This window comes from Pinus tabuliformis, chromosome 9, assembly GCF_031772625.1.
Source record: "Pinus tabuliformis cultivar Carrire ecotype Pingquan chromosome 9, CPIR1, whole genome shotgun sequence".
In the NCBI taxonomy this organism is placed as follows: domain Eukaryota; kingdom Viridiplantae; phylum Streptophyta; class Pinopsida; order Pinales; family Pinaceae; genus Pinus; species Pinus tabuliformis.
Window position 1 is genome coordinate 1,750,163,106 of NC_142307.1, and position 27,961 is coordinate 1,750,191,066.

The 27,961-nt window shown below is 41.0% G+C and overlaps 1 protein-coding gene across 3 annotated transcripts in view; it reads left to right on the forward strand.

The window, feature by feature from the left end:
• Positions 1 to 27,961, forward strand: part of LOC149155720 (protein TIC 62, chloroplastic-like) — a 377,018-nt gene that overhangs the window by 144,173 nt on the left and 204,884 nt on the right. The window lies entirely within an intron of this gene.

Sequence of the window (27,961 nt, forward strand, 5' to 3'; positions counted from 1 at the left end):
CAGATGAGGAGGCACTAACCTGAGGTTGTGATTGAATCGCTGAGACGAGAGGCTGTTGTATTGCAACCTGAGAAACTTGAGGTTGACATACAACAGGTAGCGCTTGTACTTGCGATACAGTCATAATAGCAGGTGTAGTGGGAATATTCGACATAGGATGGACTGGTTGCATTGAATATACAACCCTTGGTTGTTGAGGCAGTATTGGTACCCAACCGCTTGATGTAATTCCAGTTTGACCTGAATTTTGTTGTAAACTCCCATATGGTTGTTCTCCAGGAGGGAACAATGAAAAGGCATACTGCCCCCCATATGGTGGTAATCCAGTACTTAAAGGGTAGATTGGCCTTTGAAGACACATTGGATTAACTTGTTGAGTTTCAACATAAGAAATACTAGATGAGAGTCCGGATGAAGAAATGGGAACTAACCATGTCATCGAAACAGTCCCTGATTGGACTCCGGCTTGTTGTTGATAACTTGCCGGGACAGATGGTATACCAGCAATCATTGTAGGAATGGCAGCAGGAAGCTCCGTCGTAGCTGTTTCAATTGGCACAGTCCTAGATGTTGATGGTTGTTTAGACATGTTTAGTCTATCCAAAAGATTTCCTAGCGATTCGACAGGAACTTACGATGAAAAAGAACTAACTTTTGTAGTAGAAGGATCTAAGTGGATACCAGTTCCAAAATGCACTGGAGTATTGGGTAGAAGATCCTCCACTATCTCTTCTATAGCAATCAATCCAGGTGGAAGAGGTAGACTGTCAGGTCCGTAAAATATTTCTGGTGCCAAAGAAGGTATAGACTCTGCAGCAACAGATGTTGGAGGGGTGACACCTTCCGAATCAGCCCTAGGTGGAGCTGTTTCAGGAATAGAGGTGTCTACCGTTACACTAGGATCAGTTCTAATGTCCTCTTGTAACTGCGGAACTTCTTCTATAAAGGCAGATGTACCAGAAATAATTGGAGTAACTGTAGTCTCTGACGATGTTGAAACACAAGTTTCAAATAAATCAGGTGAATTCGACTCAGTTAAACGAGAATGCCTTGCCCGGGATGGATTTGTTTCTGGGGTCAAAGATGGTTGAATCACTAGTCTCCGCGAACGATGTGGTTTTTATTGACTTCTTCCACGATTGTGGATTACTTGATCAACTCAAAATAAAAAGGGGAAAATGTTATTCCGAATTAAATGAATTTTATGACGCTTTGACACAACTTGCTTTTTCAATTCTTAAGAGTCGAGAAAAAGCTAAAGATGACTCTAGTCACCTTCGATTTTTAATGAGCCTGAAGCGACAAGTGCTCAAATGGACCTTTTCTTTTAAGGAGTCTAAAAAGGAACGAAAGTGACTACTCTAGAAATCTAGACAGAGGGATTATCAAACCAATCGCAAAACTGCAGAACACTTTTTATGGTACGGCAGTCAATCTTCCCAAATGCTGTGTTCAGTGCATTGCGATCGATAGGGCGGCAGACATGTCTTCCTAAGGATAAAGGATGTAGCCTATTGTGGTCTCCCAATATATACTCGACGGTACGTGGGAGCACAAGTCTGTACTGGCACTTGTCGTCTCAAAGAGGAGGAATGAACCAACCTACGATGAAAGCGATAGTTACCAGGCTTTACGATGCCGGAATACGTCTCTAGCCTAGACTTCTAAATGTTGTGCGTTAGGTTCCAAAGCATTTTTATGTTCATTGAAGTTTATTTTACAGTTGATCTTTCTTAAGAAGTTTGCCTTTAAGGTTCACCGTGTGATGTAGATATACAATTCCTAAATATGCAATCTAAGATGATAAACAATCGTTTATTTTATTTTTGCAATGAAAATCCTAGCTACTAAGGAAAGAGAGATGAAATTCTTTCAACATAGAGCAGAGAGCACACACTAGATGCACTTTTCCTAAATCAACTTCAGCATGCAGTCTTAATGCAAATGCACATGCATGTATTGTTTTTCAGTTTCCTTAATGTGAGAATGACAAAAAGAAAACTAAGTATAGATCTGAAATATCTTCTTTCAAAGCGACAGTACTAACAATTTTCTTTTCAAAAAACGAAAGTAAGGTCAAGTCGACACTTTGCGATTTTGAATTTAAAACTGCTTTCGACACTTTAAATACTAATGATTCAAATCAAATACAATGGCAAAAGTGTAATCGACTATCTAAAAGAGGAATGCTTTGTGACACTCTTTTTCTTGATTGAAAACGACACTTGCGACACTTTCAAATCAAAGAACGACAGTTTGATTAAGCTACTATTTGCGAAGGAGAACTGTAAATGATGAAAAATACATAAAAAAAATTCACAATTCCTTCTGATGACGCTGAATAATGCAAAGGAAGATGGTTTCAACAGAGATATACTGATCGTAGACAACAAAACTACTGAATAAAGCTGAAGGCAATGAAGGAAAAACCAAAATCTGGAGGCAGAAACAGTCTCATTCAATCATCGCACATGTAACACAGGGAAACAGGGATGCATCTCACTTGCAACACACGGGAGGTGCGATGCATCCAGGTTGCCAAGAAGAGACAGTGCGATGGACCAGGGACGAGACTGAGCTTGGTTTTCACTCACAGTTTGCAGCTAAGTTCAGGGATTTAGGCTGAGCTAATGATTGTCAGTAAACACAAAGTATAGGGGCTGATCTAATGAGGTTATTTGAGCTACCACCAGGGCACTTAGGATGTTTGCAAGCTAGATGTTCAGTTCATAAACCAACCCAGAGATTGACTGAAGCAGCGTTGATCTACTTTGCAATTGCATAGCAAAAGCAGTTCGAAGGCTAGTTGGCTTAACTTCAGGCTCCGTCTGTGGTTTATAAAGCAAACAACAATAACAAAACAAACAAACTATTCTCTCCCCAGTGGAGTCGCCATTTTGTTATCGGGAAAACTAGTGTCCATTCAAAGCTGCTAGTCCCACTAAGACGAGTAGCTATCTTAGAAACAAGAAAACTAAAGTTACTTATGTTTTCCTTTATGAGAGATAAATGAGAGAGAAGCAAAGAGTACTAACTTCAGTCTTTCGCTAGTCTCCTTGCTTGTTTCCTCTCTCCTTTGATAGAGCTTTCGCCACTCCTTTCTCGCTTGTCCTGCTTCAAAAAACACCTATAGAGTCAAGGCAACAAAATACCATCAAAGCATAGAGATCTATAACCATAAATAATGTAGGATCAGATATACATTAACCATATAGATGCATATACAAATACAAGATTCAGAGATATACAAGCATATGGAGGAAAACTCAAATAGCTTTATTGATAGAAGTAGTAGAAGAGAGGATTACAACCAGGCTGTCTGATCCAGCATCATCCTCCCAGCATGAAAGCCCTCTTCACCTCATACAAAGCAAGATCACCTAACAATGTCTTCAAAGAGAAACCAACAGCACTTCCTTGCAAATTACAAAATTCCAGCCTCCGGATCTCTAGGATGAGGGATCCATATATAGATGTTTACAGGAGAGTGAGTCAGCTTCTGGGATTTTGATTAGTGTCATTTCACTGATAGTTCTTGGTTCCACTTGGAGATTTCAGATCTCTTACTCATCCCTGGGCGAATTCAGAGAGGCAAGTGTCATATGAGCAGTTTCTAGAAGATTCTCTGGGTTTCCACCTAGCACACTGCTTCTGCCATTTGTTTGCTCTCGCTCATCGCACCCTACAGAAGGGCTTTTCAGTATGCATCACACCCCCCCGTGTGTAATAGGCGAGATGCATCGCATCCTATGCATGGAGCAGTCTGTATGGTCCTGTTTTGACCAGTTCTGAGTAGTTTTTCATGGAGAACTTCTGGGAGATGATGTAATCAGCTGACCTTGTTCCTTTAGGGTATGAAACAACATTTTTAGGGGTTTAGAAGCCCTTGGTTTATGGACATATGTGATTGGGGTTGCAATGCCCAAATATGTCTATAACAATATTTTATTTGTATTTTATTGCTTGATGATGAGGTCATCCCCTATTTGATAGTGTTAGTTCAAGTTGACATATATCTATTCCTTGCACATTGTTTGAGGGGCTCATATATAGGCCTCTTATGTGGTTCAAACAGTCCTAATGAGGCCGACTTGTCTCTGCTAGGCCGACTCCTTCCCATGTAGGTCGACTTGGTCTTGGAGGGACTTTGTGACACAAATTTGACTTAATAAATTCTTTTTACATGATACAAGATGCCCACTAGGGTCTTTTACATATGACAATGACTCTTTGACTCCTAGACTTTATGACAAAGCCCTAGAAGCACATAATGGGTGCTTGACCTAAAAATAAATTGACCTAGAGCATGAAACCTATGCTAGAAACATTAATAATAAATTTTCTTTTTCTCTTTTATATCACATATAAAAATCAAGATTACATAAGACATTATGAAGTCTGAACCTAGTTACATTTTCCAACAATACCTCTTAATTAGGGAGGTATTCATAATACATACGAGGTACATGAACATTCTCATACTGAAGAATTCTCATAAGAAGATTCAAATTGGTAAGCCATCTCATAAGCTATCTTATCAACTTATATAGCATCTTATCATATCAACCAACATTGTCATATAACAAGGTCTTGACTAACAACTATATCTCTCCACAAGATTAGAGCACAATGCCGGGTAGACAAATGATTTATAGACACCTTCATCATTGTCTCTCAAGGCACATACCCCATCCAAATTTTCACAAGGTATGTCCTTTTAGGACCATTCCCATCTTGGATTTACACATCCTCATGGAATCTTCGCTTCGACTACTCTTGCTTATTGGATGCCCTACCTCATGTTGATTTGGGGTAGCACCGTAGCATTGGATGTGCTCTAAGCCTCAAGTTTTGCAGGGAGGCTTGGGCACATGTATTCCAAAGAACCCAGAAAGCGTTTTGGGAAATTCCACCCAGAAGTGATTTTATTAAAATAATTAATATTTTTAATGGGGTTCCTAAGTCTAAACTTAGGAAAATTAAAATATTAATGGGCATTAATCTAATCATGGGTGAAACTTCTAGAAAAAGACATGGATCAAGCCAAAACAATTTGAGCCTTTGATTATGATTTAATCTAGGTCGTTGGTTGTCCAACAGGAAGATATAAGAAGGGGCTTGAGGGTCATTTGGAAGACACACTGAGAGATCAAGGAAATCGATTTTCTGAAGTGAGAAGTTCTTAGGAGGAAAAATCGATTGAGGAGATTTTTTGTAGCAGAGGGGCAGTGAGAATTCGGAAGAAGAAATTTTTGGAGAGTACGAGGGAGAGGGAGGACAGAAAGATGTCTAGAGGAAGGCTGACACTGGCCTATGCAGTGCTGATGTAGGCCTACGTAGTACTAATGCAGAGGTAGCACAATCCTTGAGGGGAAGTCGAGTTTCCTGCTAAGAGAAGTCGAGTTTCAGTTATCGAAAGCCGGGGTGTGAGTCTGAGAGGCAGAAGTTCGATTTTCTCAGCTAGCAGAGGATCCGGAAGAGGGGCAGCGTAATACCGAGGAGGGGTGACGTAGATATTGTTGGGAGTGACGCAGTTCTTCGCAGAGGCCACGCAGAGGTTGACGCAAAGCCTCCAGTTCAGTAGGATCAGTCACTCTTTATCCCAGTGACAGGGTGAGATCATATCACCAGTCTTTTGTTTAGTATTCTCTTTGTATCAGATTGCTAGTTGAGCATCCTAGAATTGTACCCAAATTTTTCTCCTTCATAATAATAAAACTCTCAGAGCTGCTGCACCGTTTTTCCCGCATTAGGTTTTTCTGGGGACTATTGTCCAAAAATAATGGTGTCCTATGTGTTTCTATTTTCCTTGCTTAGTTTCTATGTTTCTGAATCATATTTAATTTGGTGTAGGTTGGTTCAGTAGTTTACTTCAATGTTTCAAGAAGAAATCTGAAATAAGTTTGTAATGTAATTTATGATCTAGGTGAAGTAGATTCAGCTGGTTGCAGTAGGATTCTGGAGATTCTTAGATCTAGGAATTTTCACATGGTATCAGAGCTGTTGATGTGAAACAGGGAAGGGCAGATCTAGCACTGAAGCAAGGGCCAACTTGCTGCAGTAAGAAGTAGTTTGAATCCCCTGAGGGATTGCGCAGTTCTAGCTAGGAGGGCTATATTTTCTTGTGTGTCTCTCTCTGAGTGAGTCAACAGAGAGGTAAGATTGCCAGATTGAGAATTTGCCAAGGCGGAGGGAACCACGCAGAGCATTAGCGCAAAGCTATAGGGACGCAGTTTTCTGCAAGCTAAGTGCTAGCAGAAAATCTGTTGAAAGGAAGAAGCAGATCTCATAGTGAGGGAATACTTCCTCAGTGATTTCTTGCCGAGGAAATCAATATTTCTCAGTTACTGGGCAACAGAGGAGCAACATCTTACCAGCGCCATCGGGGAGTGTGTAAGCCAGCCTAGGAGCTACACAATAGGGAGAAAAAAGGGAGTTGTCCGACAGTTTTCGGAAGATATGGCAACCAGTAGCTTGAGGGATTAGGACAAGTTGGACGGGGCTTCCAACTATGTCATCTGGAAGGCTAGAATGTCTTTCTTTCCAGATGAGCATGCCCTCAAGACATATGTTGATAGTGTGGTAGCTGTCCCTGCGGATGCAGATCCACTGAAGAAGTACAGCGCTGAGATGGCGAAGGCGAAGAGGATGATCCTGGATGAAGTCAAGGATCATGTTGTATGTCACATTTCTAGCAAAGGGATTGCTAAGGAGATGTGGGATGCCTTAGCCACATTGTATCAGGGATCTTCCGAGCAGCGGAAGATGTACTTAGAACAAAAGTTGAGATCTGCGCAGATGCAGAAGGGAGAACGTGTGGATCCATTCCTCACGAAGCTGAAGGAGACTAGTGATGAGTTGTCGGTTGTGGGGCACACACCTCAAGATTTGGAGTTAGTGAGATTGGCTCTAAATTCCGTCTCGGATGAATGGCAAGTCTTCGTCCAGAGTATCTTGGGAGAGCAACATTGCCAAATTGGGACGAGATGTGTGCAGCTCTAAAACAAGAAGAGTTGAGGAGAGACCTGGTCAAGGTCAAACTTAACGGAAGCAGCAACAACACTGGGTCGAACCCCAAAGTAGAGGAGGAGGATAACGCAACCCTTGCATCGAAGGGACAACAGGGGCAATAGAGACGAATGAAGGACGTCTCCAAGGTGAAATGCTTCAGATGTGGCGAGATGGGCCACTATGCATCCCGGTGTCCTTTGAAGAAAAAGGACAAAGATGAGAAGCATGATCCTAAGGTTGCAGCCGCAAAGATTGAACAGGAGGAGGAGTTCGCCATGACAGCCAAGATACCTCCAGGAGGGAGGTGGGCTGATATAGAACTGTAGTTCGATAGAGCTACAGATGGGCAGGATCCTTGAGGAGCCCACCTCTTGGATCATCACCTTGCTACGAGAGCCCATGATCAGTAGTAGCGGGATGGAGGAGTTTTCAGTTGGTGCCATGGAGTGTTGATTTGACAGATGCAGTAGTTAGTAGCTCCAGAACGTGAGTAGCGCAGAGAAGAGAGGTAGCAATGTGTGGAGGTACAATGTAGAGCTTCAACAGCGTAGTGGCTTCAGAGGACAACGTGGGACTAACAACAGCCAGTATTTCAGCACCAAGGTGTATCCACTGGATACTTGTTCAGTCTTGGGTGTTTTCAGTTGCTTCTCTCAGCAGCTGAGTTGCACTATGGATGTAGTGTTAGCAGTGGCAGTGGTAGCAGCATAGCAAATGCAACATTTGAGAAGGAGCTGTAGTACAAATGTAGTATTGGCAGTGGCAGTGTCAAAGGCAACTGTATAGTAGCGGCAGTAGCACAATAGTTGGTGGACAACATGTCAGACATCAGCAACGTAGAGGACGATGCTTTAGAGTCAGAGCAGTATGCAGTAGTAGTGTATTGCTAGAGCACATTCCTTGCTAAGAGGGAGTTTTGATTTGGGGTAGCATTGGATGTGCTCTAAGCCTCAAATTTTGCAGGGAGGCTTGGGCACATGTATTTCAAAGAACCCAAAAAGCATTTTGGGAAATTCCATCCATAATTGATTTTATTAAAATAATTAATATTTTTAATGTGGTTCCTAAGTCTAAACTTAGGAAAATTAAAATATTAATGGGCATTAATCTAATCTTGGGTGAAACTTCTAGAAAAAGACACGGATCAAGCCAAAATGATATGAGCCTTTGATTATGATTTAATCTAGGCCGTTAGATGTCCAACAAGAAGATATAAGAAGGGGCTTGAGGGTCATTTGGAAGACACAATGAGAGATTAAGGAAATCGATTTTATGGAGTGAGAAATTCTCAAGAGGAAAAATTGATTGAGGAGATATTTTGCAACAGAAGGGCAGTGAGAATTCGAAAGAAGGAATTTCTGGAGAGTACAAGGCAGAGGGAGGACATAAAGACGTTTAGAGGAAGGCTGACGCTGGCCTACACAGTTAACAAAGTTAACAAAATATATGCATACCTTTTACGTGATCATCTATGCTTCCTTCAAGAACTTCCCTTTTTCTTACATGAAGATGAAAATGCTTCAATCAACTTGACATGCTGCACTTCTCTGTCACAATACCTTCATCCTTCTAAAATGTGAATTCCACACTAGGTGGAATGTGATACTTGCTTCTTTAAATAGCGATGAACCCTTTTAACTAGGATTCCAGTGGAGGATCTTGATGATCCTTATTCTACAAATGCTCCTTTCTAACGATGATGAGGTGTGACAAATTCTTATCTTTCTATTCTTTCTAGATGATTTGCTTCAAAACTGCTACTTCGGTTATCCTTCTATGCTCTTAATGCTGATGTCATGAGCTACTTTCTTTCTATCAAGTAAGATGATTGCTTCAACCATATCCTTTTCATGCTTCTACAATGATGTCATCTCAATTCTGTTATAATGCATCTTGTAATGCTTCCTACCATGACTTGCTAACTTCTATATATTGAAAAATAAACTAAATGTGTGAGAGACCTTTTAATAGTAGAGTTCTTTCACTTCTTCCTTCTTTGTCTTCTTCTCTTCCAGTTCTTCTACTTCTTCGGTCACATGGGCTTCACTTATTTCTTTCCTTTTCTTGTTTCCCTTCTTGAGTTTATGACAATTCCTCTTGAAGTGCCCATATTGATTACACTCATAGCATTGGATTTTAAACATATCAATTTTCTTTTGAAATTTCGTTCGAGGCTCAAACTTTCCAAACTTGCCTTTCTTCCTTGTCATAGCTGCATATGCTTGTGTTTTCTCATTTGATCCAACGTCATTCTTTGCTTTTAATCTGGTTTCTTCAATCTTGCATAATGACCATAGATCACTGAATGGAGTGGCTTCCTTCTTCCCATATATGCTTGATACAAAGTTCCCCCATTCATCTGGTAATGCATTGAGTACAAGGGGTTGTCATCTCTAGATCAGACATTGTTTCTCCTAGCTCTTGTAGTTGATCTTTTATTTGAGATACCTTCATGAGATATGAAGGTACCCATTCTTCTCCTAATACTTTCATCTTGTATAGTTCGGTTCTTAATGATATGATTACCCTTGCAGTGCTTACAGAAAGCAACTCCACCAACTTGTCATAGATTTCTTTTGACATCTTCAACTTTGCTACATAAGGGATGAGAGAATCCTTGATGGATTCTATGAGGATCCTTTGAGCCCTTATTTCTCCTTTCATGCACTTTGATAGTGTTTGAGATTGCTCTTGTGGAGGTTTGGTGATTGAGCCCTTCACATATTCAATAACTTCATTCTCCATGAGAATTATCTTCTTCCAGCAAGGTAATTCGATGTCCCAGCAAGTTTATTGTTCTCCTTGTAGAAAGAAGTCATTTGGTTTGTAAGTTGAGACATAAAATATAAAGTACTTACTTGTCAAAATGAAGATACCTCCTTGATGGTGTCTTCCACTAATTGCTTCCTAGATGATGTCTTTCTTCTTCAAGAATGACAATGCTTCTTCTTTAGTATAAGGAGAGACGTTCCTCTTCCTTCAAAGATGTTTGAGATGTGTGTTGATTTTTCATTAATGTCAACTCAAGCAGCACCTAGGGCTATCCCAATATTGCATGGCCATTTTGACTTGACAAATTACTCTATTCTGAGTCAGGGATCTTCTAGATGGATTCTACTTGTCAATATGTTTCCACTGATATATGGGACGCCACGTAATTCTTCACGGTTTGAGAGATATTCGTGTTTGAAGTTAGTAACCCCAGTTAGTGGGCTAAAACCCTATGGGGTTGTGGCATGGCACTCATAATTGGTTGTGGTCATTGAATAGTAAATAATTAATAATGTTTTTTTTCCTAAAATCCCTCCAACGTTCACTTGTTGAGGACCCTCTCAACTCAAGACATTCATATAAATAATGACCCTCATATCCTCCTCTAGTAGGGATTTTGTGGCTTCAAGAAGGTCATAGTGTGATTGGGTGTTCAGTCAAAATCATTGTAAATCATATTGTATCGTGGATCGTTGTCCTTGGTATGGGAATCCACACTCTTGTCTCATTTCAGTCATTATAGGGTGGCAGGGAGGTGCTAGGCTGGTGCATGAAGTCGCTTACAGGTTGGAGCCTATGAACACTTCAAGGTGGTAGGTTGGTCTAGGATGTTGGGGCATCCATTCAGTTGACTACTGAAGAAACCAAGAGTTGGGGCATCCTTCCAGTGGGAGCTGGAGAAGAATTCTTTTCTAGAATTCTAGGAAGTTGTTGCTTTCATTTCAGTTGGGGCTGAAGATTAAAGAATTTATTAGAAAAGCATTCGGTGGTTTTTGACCCGGAGGGGGTTTTCCACCTAAAATTCTTGTGTCTACTGTGTTATTTTATTTACTGTTATTATTGCATAAACATTAATAATAATTGAAGATTAACCAGTGCTCTGAAAATATTTAATAGTGCTAATTGCTAAGGAATACTGATTCACCCCCCTTCTTAGTATTTCCAACAATTGGTATCAGAGCTTGGTTCCTTCAGTAACAGCTTAACTGCTGGAAGTCAGTTTTCAGAGCATAGAGATGGGAAAGTCAAAGAAGCAGGTTACAAGGATTTCAAAGGAAGGTACAGGTACAACAAAATTTGAAGAAAGTGAGTATTGTGTACCAACCCCTGATTTTGATGCAGATAATTACTGGATATGGGAATCTAGGATGGAAGTACATTTGCAGGCACATGGAGTATGGGAATCAATTGTTTCTAGAGACACATCTACCGACAAAGCTAAAAGGTACAATTCAAAGGCCATGAATGTAATTTTGAATGTTTTTCCAAATTCTATGAAAACAAAAGTTGGTCAATGTTCAACAGCTAAAGCTCTTTGGGAAAAGATTCATAATCTCTATTCAACAAAGCAATCAGGTCAAGATGTTATTGAAAATTCGGATCCTTCTGATTATGATGAAGAAATGGGAGAAATGAGTAAAACAGAGTTTCAAAATCAAGTGATCAAGGTGATAAAGGAACTCAAAAGTCAAAAGGAAAAGACAAGACTTTTGGAAGCAGAATTGAAGACAACAAAAGAACTCATCAAAGAAAATGAAGAGTCTGAGAAGATGATTAGTAGTCTTAGAACTCAATTGGAAGAAATCAAGAATACAGTGACACAAGACCTCAAGAGAGAAGTCCAATAGAAGCAACAAGAACTCAACACAACGTTTGCAGAGATTAGCAGGATCACACAACAGATAGGAAGCAGAAATTGAAAGGAAGGAATTTGATCAAAGATACATATCCGTTGTTGACCAAAAGCAAAAGGAATTAGAAACATCTTCAGTAGAAATAAGCAGGGTCAGGATTGAAAATGAGAAGCAGAAGGAACAGATACAGGTTCTCAACAGAGAAGTAGAGAAGACCACTCTTCTCAAGCTACAGGTTGAGGAGGCAGAAAAAAGAAGGAAGATCTTGAAAAGATGGTTTCAAGAAGATCTTGCTCAAAAGCAAGAAGAACTTGATGCAACCCGTGATGAGATCAACAAACTCAAGGGATCGCAAAAAGAACACTTACAGGATAAGGCAGATGATAAAGAAAAAATGAAGGCAATTAAAGATGGTAAAGCTCCAGTTGATGAAGGTACAAGCTCCACATCTTTGCAGGATGATTCTAAAAAGGAAGTTGATCAAAGTGAAAAGTCAAAGAAGAATGTTACAACTCCAAAGAACAAGACCAAAGCAATCAAGAACAAAGGACCACAATAAACTACAACACTGCCTCCAAAGAAGAATGAAAAATCTTCTAGGTATGTTCGTTTATTTAATGGTTATTTTTTTTCATACGCTAACTATGGACATATGGCCAAGGATTGTAAAATTATTAATAGGTACAATATCAAGGACCATTGCATCCGAATGAACCATTCAGTTACACACATTTATTTAATGGTTAATGCTTTTTATGTGCTAACTATGGACATATGACTAGGGATTGTGAAGTTTTTGACAGGTACAATCATTATCTACAAAACCCTAGAGGCAAGTTTGCAGGATCACAAGATAGGTTCCACGATGATTTTGTCAGAAGAGAATACGTGCTACATGGGCCAAACATTGAATGTTTCAAATGCCATAACTATGGCCATAGCACTTGCGGTTGCAGATATAAGATGGAATCACCTATGGACAACATTGAATGCTTCAAGTGTCATAACTATGGGCACATGGCTCGAGATTGCAGGAATAAGAAGGTCTGGAAAAGGAAACAGGTACAAGAAGATAGAGTGTTGATTTGTGGTAGCATTGGATGTGCTCTAGCCATGAAAATTGGTGGAGAGGCTAAAGCACATGAGATCTCTAATACCTGGAAATGGTTTGGGGAAATTCCACCCTGTTAGAGAGATATTAAAATAATTAATATTTTTAATGGGGTTCCTAAGTCTAAACTTAGGAAAATTAAAATATTAATGGGTATTAATGTAAAACTGGGTGAGAAGGTTCTAAATGTAATGGATCAAGCTGTTGATTAGAGACTTAGTCTCGACCATTGAAGAGTCAACAGGAAAAGTATAAGAGGAGGCTTGAGGGTCAGTTGGAGATACACCAAGATTGATCAGTCAGTTCGATTTTTTAGAGTAGGGTTTGTTGAGAAAATTCGAACAAGTGATCTGTTGCAACGAGGGGCAGTGAGTACATAGCAGAGAGGCAAAGATAGTGCCCGAGGGTTAGCGCAGTGACCAGAGAGGCTGACGCAGAGGCAGCAGGAGCCATGCAGAGATAGCTACAAACTGCGTAGAGGTTGAGGGGCCTGTGTGGGTGACGCAAAAGGCCAGAAAGCTGACGCAGAGAGGCAGAAGGCTGACGCAGAGGGTTCTAGAGCTACGCTGAGGCTAGCAGGGCTGATGCAGAGCTTTGGAGAAGCGTTGGAAGGTTTTTTGTGGGGAAGACTTGCTGAATATCTGTCTCCGAAAAAAGGTATTATTTCCCTGTAAAATTCTCTGTTGGGTGAGCCAATTTGGCACCCTAGTTGTACTCAAGATTCTGCATAATAATAAAACCCTCATATATGTTACACCGGTTTTCCCGCATTGGGTTTTTCTGGGGACGATTGTCCAAAAATAATGGTGTCCCTTGTGTGTTTGTTCCAGTCTTTTAGTTGATGATCTGTATATGATTTAAGGCTGCATTTGTGTTTATTTTTAGTATTTATATGTATAAATAACTTGTTAATGGAATAAACAAGTAGGTGAAATAAACCAGATAATGCAGTAGGGATTTTTAACGGGTCAGAATTAGAAATTTCAACACAAAGCAGATAACAAGGTTTCAACAGTTATGCTTTTAGGATTTTCAAAAGCAAAAGGTCATGAGGAATTAGCAGTTGCTTCAGATAACAACTCAAGTCAATATGGCCCGTTAGGTGACTCACTATTTTGAACAATCTGGCTTGTTGACTCCTTAATGTTTGTAGAGGAGTCTATGTAGCAGTATATGGCACAAGTCTACGATTGACAGGAAGGTAGTTTGAACAAGATGGTAGTTTCATTACAGGTTCAGGGGGAGCAAAACAGTTGAAGGATTACAGGTTACTAGGAACAAGGCAAGATTAGTCTGCAAAGGATATGCACAGGTTGAAGGAATCGATTTTGAAGAAACATTTTCTCCCATTGCCAGAATGGAAGCTATCAGGATGTTTCTCGCTTATGCTTGCTCGAGAAAAATCAAGGTCTACCAAATGGATGTTAAGTTAGCTTTTCTAAATGGTGAATTGGAGGAAGAAGTTTACATTGAACAACCCGAAGGTTTTCTGCTCTCTAACAAAGAAGACTACGTCTACAAATTAAAGAAGGCTCTATATGGTCTCAAGCAAGCTCCTAGGGCTTGGTATGCTCGTCTTGACGGATATCTACATCAACAGGGATTCAAGAAAGGAAGTGCTGACAACAATCTTTATGTGAAAGTGGATCGAGATAACCTAACAATTATCGAAGTATATGTGGATGATATAATCTTTGGAAGCAATGATGACAAATTAAGTAAAGACTTTGCCACAAAAATGCAAAGTGAGTTTGAAATGTCTATGATTGGCGAACTGACATACTTTTTAGGGCTTTAGATTTCTTAGCAGGATAAAGGAATATTCATATATCAAACCAAGTACATCAAAGAAATGCTCAAGAAATTCCAGATGGAAGATTGCAAGTCAGTCCTTACCCCCATGGTAACATGTTGCAAGTTAAGCTTAGAAAATTCATCAAAGGATGTGGACCAAAGGTTGTATAGATCCATGATTGGTAGTCTCTTATATGTGACAGCCTCCCGGCCTGATGTGATGTAGGCAGTTGGACAAGTAGCAAGATTCCAAGCAGCACCAAAAGAATCTCATATTATTTCCGTCAAAAGAATTCTTCGGTATCTTAAGGGCACAATGGAATATGGTCTATGGTATCCCAAAGGAAATGATCTGGTCATCCAAGCTTATACAGATGCAGATTGGGCAAGAAGTGTTGATGATCGTAAGAGTACCAGTGGAGCAACATTCTATCTAGGTGGTTGTCTTGTTTCATGGTTAAGTAAAAAGTAGTCTTCAATCTCGTTATCCACAACAAAAGTAAAATATGTTGCGGCAACAACTTCTTGTACTCAAGTTCTTTGGATGAAGCAAACTTTGCAAGATCTTCAAGTCAAGTTCGATGAGCCTATTCCCATCTTTTGTGATAACACCAGCGCCATCAGTATCTCCAAGAATCCTGTGATGCATTCCAAAACGAAGCACATTCCGATTAAATATCATTTCGTTAGAGAGCAGGTCGCTGAAAAGAATATCAAGCTTGAATATGTTGGCACAAAGGAACAAATTGCTGACATCTTTACCAAACCATTACCTCGTGAAGCATTTGAGTATCTTCGCCAAAAGCTTGGGATTCTCCCAAGTTTTCATTAGACTCTTTCTCTTATCTACTCAAGTAGAAAGGGGGAGTGGAGGTGTGTACAAGTCCGCAGGATGGCTATTTGTCAAGGGGAGTTACCCTTTTCCATTGATGACAAAGGGGGAGAGAAGGCAGTAGGAAGAGGTGTCATGATCGTAGGGGGAGTACTTGTGTTGCCATCAATGCCAAAGGGGGAGATTGTTGATCAGTGGTTGTCATTGATGTCAACCCAAGCAACACCAGGGGCTACCCCAATCTTGCATGGGCATTTTGACTTGACAAATTACTCTATTCTGAGTCAAGGATCTTCTAGATGGATTCTACTCGTTGATATGTTTCCGCTGATATATGGCATGCCACGTAATTCTTCACGGTTTGAGAGATATTCGTGTTTGAAGTTAGTAACCCCAGTTAGTGGGCTAAAACCCTATGGGGTTGTGGCATGGCACTCATAATTGGTTGTGGTCATTGAATAGTAAATAATTAATAATGTTTTTTTTTCTTCCTAAAATCCCTCCAACGTTCACTTGTTGAGGACCCTCTCAACTCAAGACATTCATATAAATAGTGACCCTCATTACCTTCTCTAGTAGGGATTTTGTGGCTTCAAGCAGGTCATAGTGTGATTGGGTGTTCGGTCAAAATCATTGTAAATCATATTGTATCATGGATCGTTGTCCCTGGTATGGGTATCAACACTCCTGTCTCATTTCAGTCATTATAGGGTGGCAGGGAGGTGCTATGCTGGTGCATGAAGTCGCCTACAGGTTGGAGCCTGTGAACACTTTAGGGTGGTAGGTTGGTCTAGGATGTTAAGGCATCCATTCAGTTGACTACTGAAGAAACCAGGGCGTTGGGGCGTCCTTCTAGTGGGAGCTGGAGAAGAATGCTTTTCTAGAATTCTAGGAAGTTGTTGCTTTCATTTCAGTTGGGGCTGAAGATTAAAGAATTTATTAGAAAAGCGTTCGGTGGTTTTTAACCCGGAGGGGGTTTTCCACCTAAAATTCTTGTGTCTACTGTGTTCTTTTATTTACTGTTATCACTGCATAAACATTAATAATAATTGAAGATTAACTAATGCTCTGAAAGGATTTGAAAGTGCTAATTACTAAGGAACACTGATTCACCTCGCCTCTTAGTATTTCCAACAATGTGATCCTTTCTTCAATGAGGCAGATATTATTTGAATTTTCATGATGAAGTGCTCTTCTTGCTTCCTTTGGTTGATGATTGTTGAATGTTTGAGGCTTCCAAGAGTGCTTCAAGTGTGTAGGTTCCTTCTTTCTTTGAGGTCTTCTTCTTTTTGATGATATGATCCTTGTGATGTGATGGGTAGTCCTCCTTGATTCTTTTTGTTTTCCTCGATGCTTTTCTTATGCTCGACCCTTATGTATCCTTCTTTAATTCAATGATCTTCAAGCTGCCTCTTATTCTTGTCACCTTAGCTCTGATACCATGTTGAGAAATCTAGGGCAGCTAGATTAGGGTGATTTCTCTAACTTTGATAAATGCTTGTGATGTTCTTTTACTTAACTTGATGGACTTGTAATTAGGTTCTCCTTTCACTTGATTATATTTGTGTTCTTATCATCAAACAACTACCAAACTATGAAGATCAAAAGAACAAGAGAACACAAAATATAGGTTGCTAGCTAGGGCCAAAACCTCTCCCTTTGAGAGGAAGACCCACAAGAATTCTTCTTTTCTTATAGAATCTTCAAATGACGAATTCCAAGGCCTATAGACCCAAGACAAATACCCCTACAAGACCAAGTCAAACTTCTCCTTGATGAACTTGCTTCTCACAAAGTCAACCCAAGTCAAAGTTGCTTCAAAACTGATGCAACTTCTCCTTCGACCTCAATTTCAGACCTACAACTTATGATTGCAATTTTCAGCCTAACTGCTGAAACCCTAACTTCACACGTGTGGAAAAAGATGGTAAAATATCTCTTTCTTTCTTCGCTTGGGGAGCTACTTCTTCCTTAGTAACTTGCCTTTCAAATTGATTCTTCTTGACGCTTGATTTCAACTTTTTTGATCACTATAATTTTCTACAACAAATGACACCCTAGACCCTTCGCATGCGTCGGAGAATGTAGCCCTAAAACAATCCTTAAAACTTCCGTCTCCCTCTTTTTATGTTCTCCAGTTCTTCGCTGGCTATAAGGATTCTTTCTCCCTTGTGATCGAACTTGGATGAATGGTCTTTCAAATCAGGTTGAGTGCCTCTTATATATAGGCTTCTTATGTGGCTTGAATAGTCCTAATGAGGCCAACTGGTTTCTGCTAGGTCAACTCCTTGTCATGTAGGCCGACTTGGTCTTGGAGGGACTTTATGACACAAATTTGACTTACATAAATTCTTCTTACATGATACAAGATGCCCAATAGGGTCTTCTACAGATGACAATGACTCTGACTCCTAGACTTTATGACAAAGCCCTAGAATCACACAATGGGTGCTTGACCTAAAAATAAATTGACCTAGAGCATGAAACCCATGCTAGAAACAATAATAATAAATTTTATTTTTCTCTTTTACATCAAATACAAAAATCAAGATTACATAAGACATTATGAAGACCGAACCTAGTTACATTTTCCAACACCAAGAAACCTCCACGAGCTGATGTTGCAAGATAACTCAGCCCAATAATGAGTGTGGGTAACGAACTCGAGCCACCCTAGCAAACTCGTGCCCTTGAAGTTTCAGATATGCTCCAACAAGAGTAACTCGACCAACATAGGTAAAAAGAGGAACTCGACTTCCTTGTTCTGTGAGGAAATCTTCCAGCAAAGCAATGACAAGTCTTGCCTTCAAAGATGATTTCCTTCAACCATGTAAGCAATGGAAAACTCGTCCCTTAGCAGTGAAATCGATCTCTACACAAGGGGAGAGAAATTAAATTGTTGATTTGGGGTAGCATCGGATGTGCTCTAGCCACGAAATTTGGTGGAGAGGGTAGGGCACACGAGATATCCAATACCCAGATTGGGTTTGGGTAGATTCTAAACAGATCAGGAGATATTAAAATAATTAATATTTTTAATGGAGTCCCTAAGTCTAAACTTAGGGAAAATAATATATTAATGTGTATTAATATGAATCTGTGTTAGAGTGGTCCAAAAGACATGGATCAAGCCAGATCTAATCTTAGCCGTTGATTAGGGACTTAATCTCGGCCGTTGAGATGTCAACAGGAAAAGTATAATAGGAGGCTTGAGGGTCACTTGGAGAACACACCGGATGATCAGTCATTTTATTCTCTAGAGTGGGGTTTGTTAAGAGAGATAGAATCAGTGATCGAGAAAGCCACTGAGGGGCATTGAGTACAAAGAAACAGAGAAAGCAAAGATTGTGCCAGGAGAGCAGCACAACAGCAAAGGAGGGTGACACAGAGCCAGCAAGGGCTCACGCAGGGCCACGCAGAGGTAGCCAAGCGCTACGCAGAGCACCAGAGGGGCTAGCGCAACTGACTCAAAGGCTCCTAGAGCTGACGCAGGGCCTCCTGGGGCTGACGCAGGCCTAGAAAGGTTGACGCAGGGCTAATGTGAGACAGAGAGGGGCTGACGCAATCTAGTTTGGGTAGACGCTAGGGTTGTAGAGCAGTTTTGTGTTGAGGAGCTGCCGGAAGGGTTTTCCTGGGTTTCATCTAGGAGATTTCTCTCAAACTGTGAGGTATAGCTGCTAAGGAAATTCTTTGTTGGGTAGGCCAGTTTCGACACCTAGATTGTACTCTGATATTGCTTAATAAGAAAACCCTCAGATAGCTGCACCGGTTTTACAGCATTGGGTTTTTCCGGGGACATTGGTCCAAAAATAATGGTGTCATGTGGTGTGTTTGTTCTTGTTTCTTTTAGTTGCTGATCTGTAACATGTTGAGCATGCACTGGTGTTTATTTTCAGTATTTACTTTGTAAATAACTTGTTAAAGAAAAATAACAATTAGGTAGGAATAAATCAGAAAAAGTGCATGAAGGGTTTCTAAACTAAGTAAATTTAGAAGCTTCAACATGGTATCAGAGTGAGGTTGCAGATCACAGGAGGACTAAAAGACTTCAGCCGAGCGGAGCAATAGCAACAAGAAACAACTATCCCGAGGTGACAAAAGCTGTTTCTAGCAGTGCAGAAGCTAAGGAAGTGTGACGCAGAGCCAGCTAGAGCCATGGAGAAGAAGTCGGGAACTGCGTAGAGCCTTAGAGGGGCCAGCGTTGCTTACGCAGAGGGCTAGAGGGCTGACGCAGGGCATCCCAGGGATGACGCAGACCCATCCAGGGTGATGCAGAGGCAACATGAGGCAGAGAGGGGCTGACACAGAGGCAGAGAGGGGCTTGACGTAGTTCACAGAGAGGTAGTTGCAAGGGTCTAGAAGGCTATAGGAATATTGCAGAGTGGAGCTGGTGAGGTACTGTAGTCAGAACAATACCTGACAGAGTAGGGCCAGAGGAGTTGTTATCGAGGGCTTCTAGCCGAGGAACTTGGATCAACAGTGCAGTTACACAAGACGATCAGAGTAGTGGGCATCTCGACAAGTGGCAGAAGGATTTCCAGGAGGGAAATCAGGACTCAGAGGGAGTCCAGAAGAGAACTTCCATACGGGAAGTAGAGACTTAGAGGAGTCGAACAAAGAACTTTTAGGAGGGAAGTAGAGGAGCATCATGGCACTACACGGGGTAAGAGACCAGGATAGACTAGACAGAGCATCGAACTTCGCAGTCTGGAAGGCCAGAACCTTATCAGTGCTTGATAGGAATCGTGTCAAGAACTTCGCCTTGAAGGTTATAGCTATCCTAGTCGACCCCAATGATAACGACAAGTACGAAGAGGTGATGGCGAGGGCCAAGTGCATTATCCTTGACGGGGTCAAGGATCATGTGGCACCACATATAGCCGAGAAGGAAACGATAGTTGAGATCTGGGAGGATCTCAAGAATTTGTACTAGCATACTTCTGTGCAGAGAAGAATGCTGCTCGAGAACCAGATGAGGTCTTATCAGATGAAGAAGGGTCATCGATTGACACCTTCGTCGGAGGACTGAATGAGATCCGAGATCAGTTGACTGCTATAGGAGCGACACCGGATCAGGAGCTTATGGTGAGGACAGCCCTGAATGCTGTCTCAGAAGATTGGGAAGTGTTTGTCCAGAGTATCCTGGGCAGAGGGACTCTCCTACCTTGGGACGAGATGTGGGCAGCTCTTCGCCAGGAAGAGATCAAATGGCAGTCAAAGACAGGTAGCAGCAGCCAAGGGATCAAGGTCAATCATGAGGAGGAGGATGTGGCCCTAGCATCTGAGGGAAAGCAGGAGAAGCGGAAGAAGAAAGATCTCTCCAAGATCAAGTGCTTCCACTATGGGGAGATGGGTCATTATGCGACCCAGTGCCCAAGGAAGAAGAGTAAGGGAGAGTCTTCCGAGACTAAGGCAGCGCCAGCACGGGTAGAGAAGGAAGTTTTGACAAACGATGATTGTGCCATGAGTGCACACACGCCACTTGAGCGGAAGTGGGGAGACATCGAGCTGTAGTCAAGTGGACTACAGGGGATGAGGGGCAGGATCCTTGAGGTACCCTGCCTCTTGGATTAGATCTTGGTACAGAAGCCTCGATGAGGAGTAGCAGGACTGGCTGAGTAGGTAGAGACAGATGCGGATGGAGCGGTAGAGAGCTACAGTGCAGGAGTCCCAAGACAACGCAAAGCTAGTAGGCTGCAGCAGTGCGAGAGGCACAGGAGTGTTGCACCAGTCCAGGAAAGCACAACGAGGTGTGCAATGGTGCAAGATGCAAGGAGTTGTTGCAGTAGCGCAAAGGTCAGAGAGAGGGAGCACTTGTCAGCGACAGAGGAAGCTTCAGCATCAGTGGATGTTTCTATCCCAACGGGGAGGTCAGTTGGGAGATCTGTTACTTACTTCTCAGTAACTGAGTTGCAGTGCAGCAGTGGGCAACACGATGCAACTTGATGAGAGGAGGTGCAGTGCGGATGCAGTCCTGGAAAAAAGGACCAGCAGCAGCACGGATGCAGAGGGAGCTGTCGTACAGATGCAGCAGTGGCAATGGCAGAACCATGGGCAGCAGTACAGGAGGCAATAGTGCAGAGGATGTTGGGCAGGAAGGCCTAGCATCAACACAGGTACCAATGCCGGATGATCAGAGTAATACTTAGTGAGGAGTATTGCTAGAGCACAATCCTCGCTAAGAGGGAGTGTTGATTTGCGGTAGCATCGGATGTGCTCTAGCCATGAAATTTGGTGGAGAGGTTGGGGCACATGAGATCTCCAATACCCAGAAAGGGTTTGGGCAGATTCTGAACAGACCAGGAGATATTAAAATAATTAATATTTTTAATGGAGTCCTTAAGTCTAAACTTAGGGAAAATAAAATATTAATGTGTATTAATATGAATTTGTGTTAGAGTGGTCCAAAAGACATGGATCAAGCGAGATCGACTCTTAGCCATTGAGTAGGGACTTAATCTCAGCCGTTGAGATGTCAACAGGAAAAGTATAAGAGGAGGCTTGAGGGTCACTTGGAAAACACACCGGATGATCAGTCATTCTATTCTCTAGAGTAGGGCTTGCTAAGAGAGATAGAATCAGTGATCGGGAGAGCAACTGAGGGGCATTGAGTATAGAGAAATAGAGAAGGCAGAGATTGTGTCGGGAGAGCAGCGTAGCAGCCAAGGAGGGTGACGCAGAGCCAGCAAGGGCTCACACATGGCCACGCAGAGCACCAGAGGGGCTAGCGCAGTTGACGCAGGGCCTCCTAGGGCTAATGCGGGCCTAGAAAGGCTGACGCAGGGCTAGCGTGAGACAGAGAGGGGTAACACAGTCCAGTTTGGGCAGACGTTGGGGTTGCAAAGCAGTTTTGTGTTGAGGAGCTGCCGGAAGGGTTTTCTGGGGTTTCAGCCAAGAGATTTCTCTCAAACTGTGAGGTATAGTTGCTAAGGAAATTCTCTGTTGGGTAGGCTAGTTTCGGCACCCAGATTGTACTCTGATATTGCTTAATAAGAAAAACCTCAGATAGCTGCTCTGGTTTTCCCGCATTGGGTTTTTCCGTGGACATTGGTCCAAAAATAATGATGTCATGTGGTGTGTTTGTTCTTGTTTCTTTTAGTTGCTGATCTGTAATATGTTGAACATGTATTGGTGTTTATTTTCAATATTTACATTGTAAATAACTTGTTAAAGAAAAATAACAAGTAGGTAGGAATAAATTAGAAAAAGTACATGAAGGGTTTCTAAACTAAGTAAATTTAGAAACTTCAACATAAACCTCCTTTAGCAGGAAAAACAATTATTCTCTACTAATGTCCACAGGTTCAAAGATGATCAGAAAATGAATTCAGCCGCCCTTCTGGCATATGAAGACCCCTTTTATGTTCTGCGTCCCTCGCTGGAGATGGTACACCCAAATTCACTGATTTCAATTTTCCACCTCAAAAATATTATGCTTTCCTCTTATACAAATTGCCCCTTTGATACTGGAATTTCAGCCCTCCCTTAGGCAAAATCAACCTTGAGGAAATATCATTCTCGAACCCCTGCAATCAACTAAGGTGTTGAAGATTGCCTACAAATGATCACAATTAGATCTTCAAATGAATTCTTGAGAAGAAATCAGCTAGGGTGGCAATAATGTGCACCAAAGATGGATGAATACTAGTTAGGGTGGCAATGAGATCCACCGAAACTAGGGTGAGGATTTCGCTTGAAACCCTCGATCTAAAACTCGCTTGAGTTTCTCTTCAATAACAATGAGAAATGATCAAACATAATAGAATAGAATGGCAAATGATCCCCAACCTCCTTTTATAAAATGTCAATGAGTTCTCCCCTGTTGAAGAATCTAGGGCATAATAACATTAATTATTCTTCTAACTATGATAACTGCTTGTGATGTCCTTTTACTTATTAGGATTATCTTCTTCTTATTATTAATATAGTGTGTTCTTCAATCATCAAATAACTACCAAAACAAGAAGAACAACCTAGATACAAGTACACAAGATGTAGGCTCCAAGGCAAGGCAAAACCTCTTCTCTTGAGAGGAAAACCCTTCAATCTCTTCTTATAGATTCTTTATTGACAAATACCAAGACCTTTGACCAATACTGAAGCCCTTCCAAGACCAAGATCAACTTCTCAATGATGTGCTTGCTTTACTACTTTCCAAACCCAACAAAATCTCTTCCTGCAACACTTCTTCGACCTCCAACCGCATATTTTCGGCCCTAACTACAGATCTGCAACTTCGCCCCCCCGGCAACAGCTGCTACTTTGCACGTGTGGACTAGAACTGCTTCTTCTTTTCCTCCAGTTGCCTCCCTTGACCTAATTTGATTTCTGGATCTAGAAGGGGACTTTGTTGGCCCTTCTTTCAGCGCTTTTTCATAAGATCAAACCCTCACAAGGAAACCCTGGCCAAACAACAGAAACCCTAGCAAAACGCTGCAGAATTTCAGCCCTCTTCTTTGCACATGTGGAGAGAAAGAGAGAGAGAGGGACGCAAAACACTTCTTCTTCTTCTTCTGCCTTCTTCGTTGCCCTTTTCTGCTTCTTCCTTCGTATGAGAGAGAAAGGAATGGATGTCTCCAAATGAGGTTGAACTGTCTCCTATATATAGGTCTTCCAAGGGTACAAATTCCAACATCTAGGTCGACTTGACAAGTAGGCATGCCGACTTGGTCTTGGAAGGCTCAGTAAAATACAAAAATAATTATTTATACAATTTACAAAATGCCCGATGGGGTCTTCATACAATGACAATGTCCATATTTGACTTCTTGACCTAGGACAACCCTAGAAGCACTTTCAATTAGTGCTTGACATATAAAACAAATTTCTTAGGCAAGAAACCCAAGCTCAATAATAATAATAATCTTTTTTATTTCTTTTACAAAATACAAGAATCAAATGTACATTTCATATTTATGAAGACCGAACCTCGTTACACTTTCTTCAACAGTCCCTCTTAACTAGGGAGGTATTCATAAATGGTACATGGCTATTCTCAATAAGAGATCTCATAAGAAGAGTCAGACTAGTAATCCATCTGTATAGCATCATTATAACCAACATTGTCATAGAGCAAGGCCTTGATTAACAACTCTATCTCTCAATAGATTAGAGCACAATGATTATAGACACCTTCGTCATTGTCTCTCAAGGTACATACACACCCAAGTGTTCACTGAGTATGACCTTCTAGGACTCTTCCTATCTTGGGTCCCCAGCCCTCAAAGAATATTGATCCTCTTGCCTACTCTTATCTTGGATGCCCTACCACATCCTCGAAGAGTATCGGATGCCAGATGATTACTCAATCCTCCATTCTTTCTTCCAAAATGAAGACAAGAATGATGTGTCTATCTCTCCCTCTCAACTAGGGAAGATATGTCAACCAATCCAAGCTTGTTTCTAAAATACACAAGCTTCTTATTGGGAAGAGATTTTGTCAAAATATCAACAGTTTGATCATCGGTGGGGATATACTCCAGCTTCAGTACACCATCTTGTACCAACTTTCGAATGTAGTGGTACTTGTTGTTTATGTGCTTCGTCTTTCCATGAAATACCAGGTCCTTAGATAGTCTTATACAATTGGTATTATCACAATGTATTATGGTAGGGTCCAACGGTCCTACAAACAGATCAGATAACATCTTCCTTAACCAGACCGCTTCCCTGCTCACTTCATAGGTTGCAATGTACTCGGCCTCAGCACTACTCAAAGCCACTGTCTCTTGCTTTCTGCTCATCCAAGAGACCATGGAGGATCCTAGGCTAAAACATCCTCCTGTAGTGCTTCTTCCATCCTTTTCGCTGCCTCCCCAATCAAAATCAGTAAATCCTTCTAGATGAACATCTTTTCCTTTCTCGTACTTCAGGCAGTAGTGGATGGTTCCCAAAAGATATCTCAGTATATGCTTGGCAGTTATCCAATGATCATGTCTAGGCTCCATTTGAAACTGACTGAGAACATTCACTGCAAAACATATGTTCGACCGAGTATTCACCAGATACATCAGGGAGCCAATTAGTTGTCTGTACTTAGCAGGATCCACTGGACTGGATTCAAAATTTCTTAACATTTTCAAGTTTGTGATCATCGGAGTTGTCATGGGTTTGCATTCCATCATATCAAACTTCTTCAATAGCTTGATCACATACTTTCCTTGTCCTAGGTAGATTTCATTCGGTTCCTGCTAGACTTCCAGTCCCAGATAATAATGCGTAAGTCCTAGATCCTTCATATCGAACTCAGCTGCCAACAATTTCTTGCATTCTTGAATTCTTTCTTCAACACCTGTTATTAGAAGATCATCTACATATAGAAGAATGATGACAGGTTCATCATTTTCTACTTTGATGTAGAGATTGGGATTTATCATGCTTTTTATGAAACCCAACCTTTGCAAGTAGGCATCCATTCTAGCATACCATGCCCTAGGAGCTTGCTTGAGGCCATAAAGTTCGTTCTTCAATCTACAAACATGAATTTCTTTTTATTTTACTTCAAATCCCAATGGTTGTTCTATGTAGACTTCTTCATCTATGGTACCATTCAAGAACGTTTTTTGACATCCATTTGATGTACCTTCCATCACATTGATGCTACCAGAGATATCAAAGATCGGATCGTGGTATACCTTGCTCTGGGAGCAAAGGTCTCTTCATAGTCAATGCCTTGTTCCTAAGAGAAGCCTCGAGCCACGAATCTAGCCTTGAATTTATCTATGCTTCCGTCTGCAGCATGCTTGATATTATACAATCACTTAGAGGTTACCACTGCTTTGTTTTCTGGTCTTGGGACAATTTCCTAGACTCCATTCTTCATAATAGATTGGTATTCCTCATTCATTGCATTCTTCCATTCTTGGTGTTTGGCTGCTTCTTCGAAAGTGGAAGATTAATTTTCAATGAGATTTGACATATATGCTGCATACCCTGAGTATCTTTTCAGTTTCCTTCTCTCCCTGAATCTTCCTCTTGCGGTGTGACATTCTGCTTCTTGAAGTGTAGAAGTTAACCGGTTAGGTATTTTTCTTCTTTCAGGGAGAGAGATTAGTTCACTGGGACCTTCTTCTTCATGATGAGAGTCCTCTTCTTTCTTAGTAACTTCTTCCTCAAACATAGGAAGATCCTCCTCATCAGAATTGGATGGGAGATCCTTGGATTTCTTGAAGGCAATGCTTTCATAAAAAATACATCTCTGCTTACTTCTATTTGATGTCCTTCCTTTATGTAGATCCTATAAGCCTTGGAAGAGTTTCTGTATCCAACGAATATTTCTTTCTTTCTTGCAGGATCTAGCATCTTTCTTTTGTCCTTGGGAATGTGAATATATACAGGACTCCCAAATATCCAGAAATGATCAATATTTGTTTCTTCCCAGTGAAGACTTCTTCTGGAGTTATATTGCCAAGTGACCTGTGAGGACTTCTATTTTTGGATGTACACTGCAGTCTTCGTTGCTTCTCCCCACAAAAATTTTGGTAGATCTTAATCATGGAGCATAGCCTTGACACTTTCTTTTATAGTTCTATTCTTTATTTCAGCTAGTCCATTTTACTCGGGATTGTATGGAACTATAAGCTCCCACTTAATCCCAACCTCCTTACAGAAAGCAATGAGTTCTTTGGAAGTATACTCACCTCCATTATTTGATCTTAGAATCTTTATCTTTCCTTTTGTAAGATTTTCTACCTCTACCTTGAATTCTTGAAATTTTATGAATACTTCGTCCTTGGATTTATGTAGATAAACCCAAGTTTTCCTTGAATGATCATCCATGAAAGTAACATAATATAAATGACCTCCATGTGATTTAGACATGGTACCACATGTTGATTTTGGGTAGCATCGGATGTGCTCTAGGCCTCAAAATTTGCAGGAAGGCTTAGACACATGCATTCTCCAATACCCAGAAATCGTTTTGGGAAATTCCACCCGGAAACAGTTTTATTAAAATAATTAATTATTTTTAATGGGACCCTAAGTCTAAACTTAGGAAATTAAAATAATTAATGGGTATTAATCTAAACTGTGGGTGGAACTTCTAGAAGAAGGCAAAGATCAAGTCAAATGATCCTAACCATTGATTAGAATCTAATCTGGGCCGTTGATTGATCAACGAGAGGATTATAAGAGGAGACTTGATGGGCACTTGGAGAACACACCAGAGGCAGATACTCAGTTACCCGAGTAAGATCGATTTTCTCACTGGTCGAAGTTCGGCAAGAGAAAATCGAATCAGAGGGAGAGTTGCAGGTGAGAGTGCAAGGCAGCAAGGCGCAGAGCAGGAACATGGTGACACAGAAAGAGGCAGCACAGAGGTAGTTTGACGCAGAGCCTGCGTGGGCAGCTTGACGCTAAGCTAGGGAGAGCAGTTTGACATAGTGAGGATCAGAAGGATTCCAAGGAAGAAGAAGTGTTTCACTTGGATGTTGGAATTTCTAAGTCTACCTATTAGAAATCCTTCATGTACTTTCTAATTTATTTCTTCCTACTTGTTCTGTTAATTAACAAGTTATTTACCATGTAAATACTTAAAATAAATACAAGTACATGCTCAACACATACAGATCATCAACTAAAGGAAAA